This window comes from Gobio gobio (genome assembly GCF_949357685.1).
Source record: "Gobio gobio genome assembly, chromosome: 19".
NCBI classification, from domain to species: domain Eukaryota; kingdom Metazoa; phylum Chordata; class Actinopteri; order Cypriniformes; family Gobionidae; genus Gobio; species Gobio gobio.
In genome coordinates, this window is record NC_137112.1 from 6068936 (window position 1) to 6082377 (window position 13442).

Here is a 13442-nt window from a genome sequence, read left to right on the forward strand (position 1 = left end):
CCTGACGGGTAGGGTTGGGCATCGTTTTGATTTGAACGATTCTGATTCCGATTCCGATTCTTAGTTTCGATTACGGTTCTTTTCGATTCTCGATTCCGATTCTTTGAGGGGTGAAGTCACAACATGTCACAGGCTCATTTCACAGAGGAAAATTGCATTTTGATTCAATAATGAGTTTTAGTTTTGGGACTTTCTCCGCTGGCATTTTCACTTGCTTTGCTGCAAAGGTGAATGGCGTTTCACATGAGTCCCGGTTTAACAATAGCATTAACAGCAGTCATATTAGGACGGCTACTAGCGTGGGCAATTTGCGTATAGCTACATTTATCTACGAGGGGGAAAAATAATTTCAGTAACGTTGTTGTTCACCACAATTCGCAATTTGGTCAAGGGCTTTGTTATTACACTACAATCACTTACCTGATTATGACGAGGTGGGATAATGTTAGTTCACCCTGAAATGAAAATAAAGCCATCTTTTACTCACCCAGCTGTTGTTCAAATGCGCGTGTTCCTGTGTGTGCGCACTCCAAGCCGCAGTAGCCTCGTGCAATATTGTCATGACAACCGGTACACAATATTCACTTAAGGAGGTTATATTATTAGTATTATTTCTTATCATATACGTTATAGAAAAGACGAGAATCGCGTTTTTTTCTATTGAGCTTGATTTCTCAAAATGGTTATGTGTGTGTGTGTGTGCGCTTATCCTGTTTGCAATGACAACAGTGCGAGTTATTATAGTAGGCATGAGCGCCGGCGGCTGCTGATGGCTCATAGTGTACACAGAGGAGCGCGCTCAGAATAACGGCCGAGCTCAGTGTTTTGACTGAATAATACGGGTTCGTTCTCGCAAAACCTTATAGTGTGCCCCCTGAACACTTTCCATATGGCGCGCGTCTCCCTGTATCGTTGCGTGATACATTTGTTTATTTTTTGTAATGTTTTAGCTGATCGCCATTCACTGCCATAATAGGAAGGAGCGCGTGCAGGAACAGTATTTTAAATGTCATAGGACATAGGGCACTGGGACAACATCCGGGTAAGAAAAAGAAGGCTTTATTTTCATTTCAGGGTGAACTATCCCTTTAATAGCGTTGGTTAGCGCAGGGTTGCCCGAGGAGGACAGACCTGCGCAGCATTTCAAACACGCTACACTCGTTAATTTATACACCACATATTTGTAGTACATCCTCCCGTGCAAGAAATAAGTTTGTCATTTGTGTTGCACTGTGCCGACCCAGGCTTTTTTTTTTTTTTAAGTGAAATAAAGCCACACTTTTGAGCGCCGCTTACCGTGCTCCATGGCTGCAACAGAACAAACTTGCGCGTTTGGAACCGATGATCGGAATCGAAAACAAAATTTCTAAACGATTCCAATTGCCAATGGCAATTCCAAGTTGGAACCGTTTCTCGATGCCCAACCCTACTGACGGGGTCTGTATCGTTTTTAATCGTACTTTTAAACTTCGGGTTTCGGGTAGTAACCCGAGAAAAAAAAGAACTACAAAATTCGACTGCTTTACGGCATATACGTCACTTCCACCACCACCCCCACTTCCTTAAATTCGGACGTGCGAGCCAAACTATCGTTTGTTTGCCGAATGTTATAGTCATGGCCGAAGCAGCACAGAAAAATAAGAAAGCAAAGGTTTTGTCGGAGGAAAGCAAAAAGAGGAAACGAGAAAGTGATGGGATTAAAGGCAGGACGAGGATCAACATTGGCCAGCGTTTGCTCGTTGGCGTGAGCTGAAGGAGGAGGGGCTACATTCTTGCAAGTAAATACATAAGACGCACAAAATCATATTTTAGGATACCTAACATTTCTGTGATATTTGTTTATTTGTCTTGCCTCAAGCTATAATGCAAATCGATTTTTCAAATTTGCAGATTGATCTATGGTAGCTTGATATTATAATATTGACAATATATGGCTATTACCTACCACTCAAACATTGAATTGAAGTATCATATAGATTCTGTAAAACGGGAAACAATAGACTAGGCTACTATAATGACGCTGGCTTGTAAACGTGAGCATCGCGATCATTTGGCGTTTGAAAAAAATAAAACCCATGAAATGATATTCATATGACATGCTGAAACATATGCCACTGTACCTGGGATGAAGACATTTCACACGCGACGCAAGCAGAACACCTGCATGTGAACTCCTGCAGTGTTCAGGGCTATCATAGTGTCATGTCAACAAATGCACGTGCGATGCATCCACTGATGTAGAATGACAAGAGTTTACGACAGTAGTAGAGGACAATACTATTTCCCAACTGTAGGGGGACCCGAGAGCAAAAACTACCTAGTGCTGCTTTAAAGTGACTTATCTTTTTTGTTAATTTTACTTAATTAGTTAAGTAGAGTTTACCTAATTCCATATGTGAAATGTACTTAAAAAATCTGCATGCAACTTGCGAAAGTTAATTTAAAAAAAATATGAACAGATTTAACATGTATATTAGCAGATGGTTAAATTTCACGCTCAGCTCTGCCAGTCGAGTGGAACGGCTGGAAGCATCCTGAAAGCTTCAACATTCGAACCTGATCCTGAATTCTTTGCCACACACTTTGCCACATTTCTTGTGCTTGGCACACTCCCCGTGTTTAATCAAGCTCTCACGCTTAAAATTTGTGGATTCAGCCACTTGAAGTCTTTCAGCCACACTCTCCATAAAAAGCCTTCTTTTCCACTGGTGGATCCACATTCACCACATGATGATCGCCTCCATCATCTCCAGGAATTACATTATCTGTAACTTCAGGCGGCTTGCAAAATAAATCAGTGTTCTTTTCATCTTAATCAAAAGTTAGAATAACAGTTAGAATATGTATGGTTGTGTTATTAAATTATACGTACAAGATATGTATTTCTTTCATTCATTCATTCATTGTTTATTTATTTCAGTCATTACAGAAAATTTTCCATAATTAATAAGACAAAAAATAACAAAAATATTTAAAAATATAACAAAAGAAATATATCAAAAAATATATATAACCGAAAAAGGTATAGGCAGGAGCTTCTGCTTATTTTGCTTACCCTTTATTACATATTTCTCTAATGAGCTTGATTTATATTATTATTTTTTTATATTCTTAGATTAATACAATATATACAATAGCGTTACATAAATGTACAATGTTAATTACAAAGATCATATATACATGTATACATTTTAGATATTACTACAATAAATTTAGTATTGCACACACCAATTATTTATATTATAATATAATTATTTATCACCCTGTTTTTAAAAATTTTCTTAAATTTACAAAATGAAAAAAAAGACCATCATGTTTAAGTCCATCTCAAAATTATTCCATAGGTTTACCCCTTTGACAGATATACATCTATTTTTTATATTAGTTCTTGTCAGACAATACAATTATAAAACATATATGGACCTTTTATATGAAATATATAATCTTGCATGTAACATCTTAAAGCCATATATATATATATATTTTAAAGCAATTTTTTGATCTATGATAGGGCTTGGATAAAAGCACAGATCAACAATTGCAAGAATTATACAGTAATCGAATACATACGATGAAAAACAGTATCACTTGTTTTTAAATAAGCACTTGATCCGTCAGGCACTTTTAATGCAACTTCCCACCTTATTTATTCATACAAAACGTAATTCTCTATTTTTGACACGTGCTGCATAAATGATATGTTTGTGTTATATGAATTGTGTAGTTGCACAACTGTCCCATCTTTGTTCACACTGCTCCCTATTTTCTTTTGGTCTTGGCCTGTTGAGCAAGCATCGGTTGTGTCCCGTGACTGTGGTGGAGCTCCTTGGCCGAGCTCTCGACCCAGTCGCATGTTCACATCCAGCTTGAGGTATTTATAGACGGCACACGCGTGTCTAGTTGTTGAGCTCTTGCCTCTGGAGCCCATCCAGACCAGCGATGTATGTTCGGGGTTAGCGGCATGTGTCTGTGCGCTCTTCTGTTTATTAGAAGATGCAGTCGAGGGATTTCTCAGCGTGTTTGTGGCCAGGGCTTTTACTTGACGTTTGTGTTGCGAGTGAGGTCAAAAAGGCAGCCTGAGAAATCGTTTCTCACCACGAGCCTGCTGAAATTCCTTCCAGCAAGTCGACAAAAGACATCTGCTTAAGCTATCTCACTCCTTTTAGAGTTTCTCAGCAAAATGCCTTCACTCTTTCCACTTAATGTTCATTCAGCCTCTCTCAGATAGACTTGTATTGTTGCTCTGTGAGTAGGGATGGATAGATTTATTGAAGGAGGGGAAACGACAGAGATGTGATAGTCATCGAGGGCTGGGTTGCGGATGATTTTCCATCTGGAGGGTGAGCGAGTGGAATACTGGACAGGGATGTCCCGTTTCCTCCACTGGGTGAACTCTCACCATTCTCTTTCCCACTATAATTGATCACAGATTTCAGACCACAGCCAGAACTGGGACATTGTTTCCAGTTTACTCATTGAATTTGTAATGGATTTCCAATCTTCCAATCACGCTTTATTGGTTCCCTTGTGAGTCTTTAATTTCTGCAAATGCTTTTCTGTACAGTCCTATTTCACTGTGATCCTGATGTGACCGCTATATTATTATGCTAAATCATTATTAATGATTCAGTGGTGAATCCTATCTCCTATTGTCCTAACCAGCCACATTTTGTTGATTGCTTGGTTTCTATTTCGTAATTTATCTTAACTCCTGCTTTACAAAGCTGTATAATAACCATCTAATATATTCAAGTTGGCTGTTGTTGACATTCATAAAAGTGCAGTTCAATTGACACCAAGGGCCCTATCATACACCCGGTGCAATGCAACGGCAGGCAAAAAAAGTGTTTTTTGCTAGCTTCAGCACACGCAGTTCTCATTTTCACGTCCAGAACCACGTTGTTTAAATATCAAATCCACTGGCGCATCTGTTTTCGCCCATGGGTGTCTGGTCTGAAAACCAGGTGTGTTCAGGTGCATTGTTGGCGTGTTGCTATTTTGAGGAATTAAAAACGACTGCGCCATTGACCAACACAAACCTGCTCTAAAGTCAATAGCGCAGTATTTTTTTATGTAATTTAAAGGGTGTGTTAGTAATATGCGGGAGAGCGGGGCACAACCTAACGCTTTTTGACTTTCTCAGTTTGTGTAAATCCAATTGGGGTTCAGAGTATTTATTTTTTCCCCACATTAATTGCACACATGTCTAGTACAATTATGTGGTTTTGTTTTATTAATACAGTGTATAATTTTTTTCTTGATTTACCCCGAAAGAATGGAAGTGAAATGTGACAACATGCCCCATAGGTGGGGTACATTGTAACATGTGGCGGGGCACAATGTAACATGACCAAATAACAGCTTAAAATGTTACCTGATATAATCAAAAATATATGAAGAGTTCGGTTGCAAAACGCGATAAACGGCATTTTTTTACATTTGGATTTTATTATTGGAAATCACTGTTTAGATGTACCTTAATCTATGTGTGAATTACTGCCATTAATAAGATTTAAAAATGTACATTTTAAGCCTACTACAAAATGTATTTTTTCACAAAACGCGATATCCGCCAGCCCAGTTTCTTTACAAAGTGCGATATAGAACGTCCAGGATGTCACGCGAAGAGAGAGTCACCGCCGGTGAAGTGCTCCGAGTTTGCCCAGTGATTTAACGATAATATCAAAACAAAAAACATATTTTTAAAAAGAGGATTCAATAGGCTAACTAAAAAACGTTTACCATTTAATACTGTAGGCGAGCTGTCAGTCACGTAGGCTACGTCACTGATCAACAGCTGTCTGTCAGTCAGAGAATCAAAGCTTCAGAGTCAAGCTAACGTTATGGATTTCGATGACGGATTGGAGCCGGTCATTCCAGCTGCTGTTGGGAGAAAGAGGAAGGCATCTAAAGAAAATCATCAAAGGGAGAAGACCAAACGGGCAAGGCATTCAGGGGAGGGAAAACATCCAAAGATTAATTGTGGTCATCGTGCGACTGCGAGTAATGTTGATCTGTGTCATGCCGACAAACTGTCAGATGAAGATGTAGCCTTCAACTTCACAAAAAATTATAAAAACGCTACAAAAGTGGACCAGGATAACATTAATTCACTAGCTTTTCTTAATGGTATTACAGTAGTAGAATATAGCCTAAGGTGGATATATAGCGTTTTGCAAAAAAAAAAAAAAAATGTTATGTTGTGTATGTTCTGGCCAAAACTAACTCGGAATCTTATTATTATTAATCAATCTTTGTATACTATTCCATATATTTACCGGTATGATGTACTGTTTTTTTAACCAATTTAAGATGTTTGACAATGTTAAGATACATATGTTGCATTTTGGCATGCTTTTTGATTTATTTATGGACATAAAATTAAATAAAAAATATCCTGGATTTGAAGAATATTGTGTCCCTGGCCTTCACTGAGCTCAAGTAATAGTTTAATGTACAAAAAATTGTGAATGAACTTGACTGTTGATGTCTTAAATAATAATGTCAAATAACCAACATTTCTCACAATGGATATATCTCGTTTTGCAACGAAACTCTTCATATACAAGAAAAACTAAAATATTTTGTCAACTAAATACAATTATTAACTTTTTTAAATAAAATAATGGCATTTTTTTAATCATTAACATTAACTCTAAATACAGCTATACAGCATAGTTAAAAAAACATAATAATAATTAATAATTTCTGAACATTGACTCAGTGATTATTCACATTTTTCTCATGGTTTCTCAAAAAAATTCATAAAAGTATAGAATATAATGGCATATTTCTAATAGGGGCTCATTGTAAGGCAGTGTTAACACACATCCCATCTGCGCAACTGGGATTTAAATGGCGGCTCGTGTCTTCTGCTGGTAAGATCATCATTAAAGAACCATCTCAACTGTTAAATAACAGATATAAGATTAAAATATTATCGAAATTTGTCTTATTTTAAATAAACACAAAAAACAAAGATGAAAACTAAACTTAAGTAAGAAATGAACTTTTGCTATGGTTAAATACATGTTCAGTAATATCTTCCAGAGAATTTTTAATTTTGCCGCTATTTTTTCTCTAAATAATGTTGATATGGCAACTAGTAAATACACTAAGTTTCGTCATTCTGGCATGTGTTGAAAGGGTTAAAACATGCGTGTTACAACTAACCCGTGTTAGGTTGTGTCCTGCGCTCACCTACACTCTGATTATTACACACACAGGGACGCAGAGCAGCAAACAAACATTTTTAAATATTAAAAATAAAAGGATTCCTCTCTGGAGAAACGTTCAGGCTTTTCCGCTCATATGTAAATAGTGAATCTCCCATGGTGCGAGCGCAACTGGCTTTTAAAGGGAATGGGAGATGAGACTCTGATTGGTTTATTGCCTGTGACTCCCAAAACACACCCATGACTCATTAAGACAATAGGTACAACACTTTTGGACCATGAGTCTGGTACGCCGACCTTTTTTTTCGTCGTTACACTAGCTAAAGTGGATTCAGACACACCCTAAGAGCACCTGCGCCGTGCACTCAGATCGTTAAAATATGGCCCTATGTGTTATAATGTGTGACTGATTTGGCTGAGCAATGACTGATGGATTGTTAGGGGGCATTATAATGCCAACAGTATGTTGTAGTATGTCCAAATGCATAGTATTTAAAAAAAAAAAAAAAAGTAGGTGAAAAGTCCCCGGATGAGATTCTGAATTGCACATTCGATGGACACTTTACTATCCCATGAGGCCACAGGAGAGGATTTATGAATGAAGGGGCAGCAACGCAACTGATAATGACAACAGGGTGGATGTAGTACGTCCAGATTACATTCATACTACATAGAACATACTTTTTTAACGGTAACAAAGTAAGCTCATATTCAAATGTAGTACCTACGTGTTTTAGGCACGTGTTATGTATTTGTTGATCAATGACTGATGGATTGGTAGGGTGTATAATAGACTTCATGTATAATATTTATTTATTTTAATTATATTTTAATTTCATCATGAGCTAGATATGTGGTGCTACGCATTAGTCTATAATTCAAAGAACTGTGGTTGGTAATTTTGCATGGCAGTCTGCCTTGCCAACGCCAATAATTGTAAAATGACACATTCATTGTTTTAATCGCTAGTCATGGCGCATAAAAACGAAATGCTTCTCAATCAAATTCAGAGTGATTTCCGTGACTCTGTTGATATCTGCAAGTCTTCATGAATTACCTGTGAGCCCATGACTGCCACATTGAAACAACCATCTCAAACAATAAATGTGTGTGTGGCTGCAGGCTTGGAACCGGAGAGTTACTGTGACTCATCTCTGGCTTACATAAACACACACTCACAAGACACTGCCTGAAGCTTCACACTGCTGTAGTGGGAGATGCTGCCATCATGAACATTCTCAACTTCAAATTAAAGAATCAGAAATAGACAATTTTGCCTTGGCATTTTCCTTTTTTTCCTTTAAATTGCCTCGGTTTTTATGTCTAGTAGAGGTGTGAATCATCACTGGTCGCACGATTCAAATCCATTACGATTATCATGTCAATGATTCGATTCAATGTCAGGAGGATGTGTTGCATCCTCAATACATTTTTGTCAATGAATACAAGCAGTCGGATATATGCACTCCCTTTTTATTTGATCTGCTCCAAGAAAGTACACTTCCTGAATGTAGCAAACATCAAACACAAAGCCAGGGACACACCAAGCCGACTTTTGCTGTGTTCCCGCACAGTTGGCTGTAGTCGGACGCCGTCGTTTTTTGTTGTTGTTGACCGATCAACATGTAGAATCGCGTCAGGCCGTCAGTGAGAGTGAACTCTGATTGGCTTAGCGAACCAGTTTGTGCACGAGAATACGAGCAAAAGTGATGAAAGCGAGCAAGCAAGTCAAAACTGGACAGACAGAAGGCTGATATAATTTTATGTCATCTTACCTGAGCAACACTGCACGGATATTTTCATAATAACATGAGCAGAGTGTAATAAAGAACGTGATCAGTGTGATTGATATTCAAAATGGTTAGCAAGTGCTGCTTTGTTTATGGTTTATACCCTATACCTGCAGTCTTAGTTTCGCTTTTCCTTTTTGAATGACGAGTCCAGTATAGATGAATATATCTGCTTAAAGCTACACTGTGTGATATTTTCCCCCATCTAGTGGTTAAAAGGTATATGACCATCCAGTGAATATTAGTTTCTCTTCCTCTCAATTCCGATTTCGTTTTAACTCCTACAGTGGCCGATTTAGTCCAAGATTAACATGGCTTCCAGTTCGACCTCGTCCACATTCGACACGGTGCCATCGAGTGTTAAAACGCGAAAGGCGAAGCTTGAATTTACGGGTATGTCCCTCTTTGGCTGATGTACTTTCAAGATGGAGGGGCAACATGGCGACCCGCATTCAAACCCTCACCCGTTTGTATTTTCAATGGCATATTATAAACTTACGAGAATACTTTATTACTTGAAAGAAGTAAATATACATTAATGAGCACATATATTTTTGAAAGAACTAAGTGTTTTTAGCTAAGAATAAACTAAAAAAGTTACACAGTGTAGCTTTAAATAGACAGTTATGTCCTTTACACGCAGGTGCAGAACACGCGTGCTAGTTGACAGTCTCCTGTAGTCCTTTTGGTGCTGTTTTTTCCCAGATGCGAGGCAACAACACAGTCGGCTTTCATCAGCCCTAGTTCTTTGGCGTCGTTTTGGTGTGTCGCTGCCTTAAGTCTGAACACAGCAAACGACACAGGACCATTTAGAACTAACACTAGTAAATACTAAAAGCATATGAAATCGTCAAATAGTGTACTTAAGTTACAATTACGCTCACTCACACACACACACAAACACACACACACACACACACACGCACACACACAAACACACACACACACACGTATGCAGCCTCGCACGCAAGCAGCCACACACACACACACTCGAATGCATGCCCTCATGCTGTAAATGTTAAAATTGGGTGCATTTTTAACTACTCACTTTTAGTTTATATGACGAATGATGTCAGAGAAACATCAGTAGGCTATAATATATTATGGTCTATTACTGCATCGATGCAGAACTGCTCGTCCGCGATTCTGGAGATCCAGGATGTCATTTTCATGTAATTTTTCTATCACGATGTTCTCTGTATAGAAGACGCCTTGACTATGTCTTGAATGGATTACTAATGTACTTCTTTTGGATCATTATTGCAGTGATTATTATGTTTTTAGCATGTTATATGTTTGGCAACAGTTCTTCTAATCCTAGTTGGAGTGTGTAGCTTTTCATTTCTTAAACAACCACGTAGGAAGACACATCATGGCCATATTCCAGGAGGACAATGTCAAGATTCATCAGGCTCAATTTGTGAAAGAATGGTTGAGAGAGCGGATGAAGAATCATTTTCACTTCCCAGTCCAGACCTTAAATCCATTTAAGTTTTTGGGATGTGCTGGAGGAGACTTTACAGAGTGCTGGACTCTTGTCAAAAAATGTATGCACCTCTTTATGGAAATAAATGTGATGTTATTTCCATCAAGAGGTGCATACATTTTTGGTCAAGATCTTGATAAAGAAAGTTGGCCATAGGAGGGTAAAATTAATTTGGATCAAACTACTGTACTAAAGGTGTGATTTATGTTGAAGTTCTTGGGACATTGCTTTTAATGGAGTTAATTAAGATTTAGATTTATCGTCTTTCAAATATAAAGAATTATCAGTTATCGCTATCAGCCAAAATTTTCGGTTTATCCCTAGAAAATGTGGATATTGTTCATGGTATACATACTATATATTCTGCACTTAATGGTGTAGTATGCTTTAGTGCGGTTGTAACCTGTTCCAACACATTGTTTGCGTAACGTGATGTGCCACAGTCTATAAGGATGTTTGTGGATCACCGTTGCGTAACTCTATTTGGTTATGAACATCCCACGAGTTCTGTCTTCCCCAAGTCTGCTGGAATGCTCTCCAACCCGTCGGCTTTGTTTCTGTGCATGAGTTACTGAGCAGATGCCATAGGGGCAGACGGCCAGAGGATCAGGTTCTGCTACTATTGTCCCGCCTGAGTTTCACTGCGTATGAAAATTGAAAGCTCTTCACATCGGCTTGGAGCTCTGAGGGACTTTGGAGTGTTTTATTTCAGAAGAGTCTTGGAACTATCACATGACAAGCACTTGAACTTTGACCGCTGCCTGTGGGAGAGGCGTGGATGGTGTTGAACTGTGTGGAGCGGACAGAACTGCGCGGTTTTGATTTCGCATGAGCGACGAGGATCCAGCCATGTTATCAAGCTGCTAAAGAGAGCATGACAGCATGTTCTTCTGCGAAGCGCCTGAAAGAAAAACATTAAGACCACAGACATCGGACATCGCCAGACATCTGCTCTGCTGATGGATAACTCGCTATAAAGTCTGCTTTTCCTACACTTCAGGTAACAAGACTTTTCCAAAAAAGAGGGATCGGCAGGCTTTTGAAGGAATGACGCAGTGCATATATGGGAAAAAAAACTTGAAATGTGAATCACATCCAGCAGGATTTTTTTTTATGGGTGTTTTGAGGCCTGAACTATCTCTACTCTTCTCTCTCCACGTTTTATTACACACCTGGATAACAGGTTTAATGCTGGTCATTTAATAATTAATGCGCTGAAATTCAATGTGTGTTGAACACATGCTCAATATGTTTTAACTGACTTGTACAGTATGCAGCCTTACTCTTAAGACCCTATGAAATGGCTTGATGAGTGGAATTTGCTGTCCTCTGTTGACGTATTTCCTGTTCCAACAGGAAGTTGGTGAAGGGTATATTTCAAAGGGCTTGTTCTTCCAAAAGGACTTTCCCACTTCATTCCCTTTGTCATGCAAAACCTTGCAATATTAGGGAAATTGCATGCTTGGAAAACGTATGGACATTTTTTAGGGCTGCAACAACTACTAGTCGATAATAATCGATAATGAAAATCATCGACAACGATTCTCATTATCGATTAGTTGGGTCTGCCACCACCTACAGCACTGAATAACGCATTTATATGGACAAAAAAAATTGTGGAGTGGAAACCGAGTGAGCTGCTGCGAGAAAGGTACATCATCCAAGCTGTCTAAAAATTCTTAATTTTAAGCTTCAAGCGAATACATGAGCGTTTAAGGACCCTTTCACACCTACCTTGTTTGGTCCGGATTTTCTGACTTTTCAGTTTGGTTCGAATCAAAATTACAGGTGTGAAACCTCCCCCTGACACCAGTCCAGACCAAACATACGATATTTGGTCCGATGAAAAGAGGTCGTCTCGGTCCGGATCAAACTGAACAAAGGTTCGGTTCGTTTCTAGTGTGAAAGCATTTTCTGTATGGTTCGTACTTTCAGACCATTTGCAGGAAGTTCCTGTTTCTGTTTAAATATTTAAATGCTAAATTTCTTCTCGACTATATTGATTATGAAAAGTGAAAAGATGCGCAATATGTCAGAAGACAGAAGGTCAGAAATGATTTTGAAAGAAATTTTGTATGATTTTGCTTAGAAAGCCTTTCTTTAATGTGAATTTCGTTTTGTATAAATTGTATCTTAATTTTAATCAACGTTTAATCAGATAATTGCCTGGATTTAATAAATAAGAAGCAAATAGTCTATAGCAGACAATAATCGCGGGAGCGATCACATGCTTTGCACATGAAGCTGGAGCTCGTCTCAAATAAACCGAAACTCAGCAGCTACTCGTCTCACAAACATGAGAAATATGTGTATAAAAAGCTTGAAATGTCCACTTTTAAACATAACGAAAAGAAAATAGTCAAGCAATGCGCACTGTTCAATAGTGGCAACGATATGCGTCCGTTCATTCACTCTTGTCAAAGACGCTGACGTCAGACTCACGTCCGTTTACAAACCAATCAATGTCCAGATGCCGCCCACGTAATGATGACGAGTGGACGCAAGTGTGTCATGTAAAGTTCTTTAGTGCGCTCGCATAATTGCAATGTGAAACCAAACCAAAACTAACCGAATGTATAAAATGTATCAAAACATGAACTTCGGTTCGGACCTTGGTGCGGACTTTCAGGTGTGAAAACGCCCTAACATACCCTGTCATGCACTTTGACAAATGCGCAAAACGTAAATTTTACAGGTGATATCTACTGATCTATATAGAGACGTTTCCACCGCATTTATAGCCGTGTTTCCACCACAGGAACTTTCCCCAGGAACTAGGAACTTTGGGCTGGTACTCTGTGTGTTTCGACCACAGGGTCTGAATGAAGTTTCGGGTAAATATTTCCCCCTCCAAACGGCCCTGCTTGCGAGTTAGTACTTTTTCAAAGTTCAGGAACTTTCGGGGGTGGGACTGGGCGCTGAACATGCTGATTGGTTGAGCTCACGCAGCATTTTATTTCAACCGCCATTTTTAAAAGTATTTTGTGAGGT

At 38.7% G+C, this 13442-nt stretch overlaps 2 protein-coding genes across 23 annotated transcripts in view; both read left to right on the plus strand.

The window, feature by feature from the left end:
- Positions 1-13442, plus strand: part of traf3ip2b (TRAF3 interacting protein 2b) — a 1379907-nt gene that overhangs the window by 1327380 nt on the left and 39085 nt on the right. The window lies entirely within an intron of this gene.
- slmapa (sarcolemma associated protein a) overlaps positions 1-13442 on the plus strand; it is a 107923-nt gene that overhangs the window by 41528 nt on the left and 52953 nt on the right. For 6 of the 22 annotated variants that reach the window (XM_079844536.1, XM_079844535.1, XM_079844541.1 and 3 more), the window contains exon 1: positions 10927-11451. The exons of the other annotated variants lie outside the window; for them this stretch is intronic. The gene's annotated coding sequence lies outside the window, so the exon portion shown is untranslated. Of the gene's footprint in view, positions 1-10926; positions 11452-13442 lie in introns of those variants that run through there. 22 annotated transcript variants of the gene reach the window in all.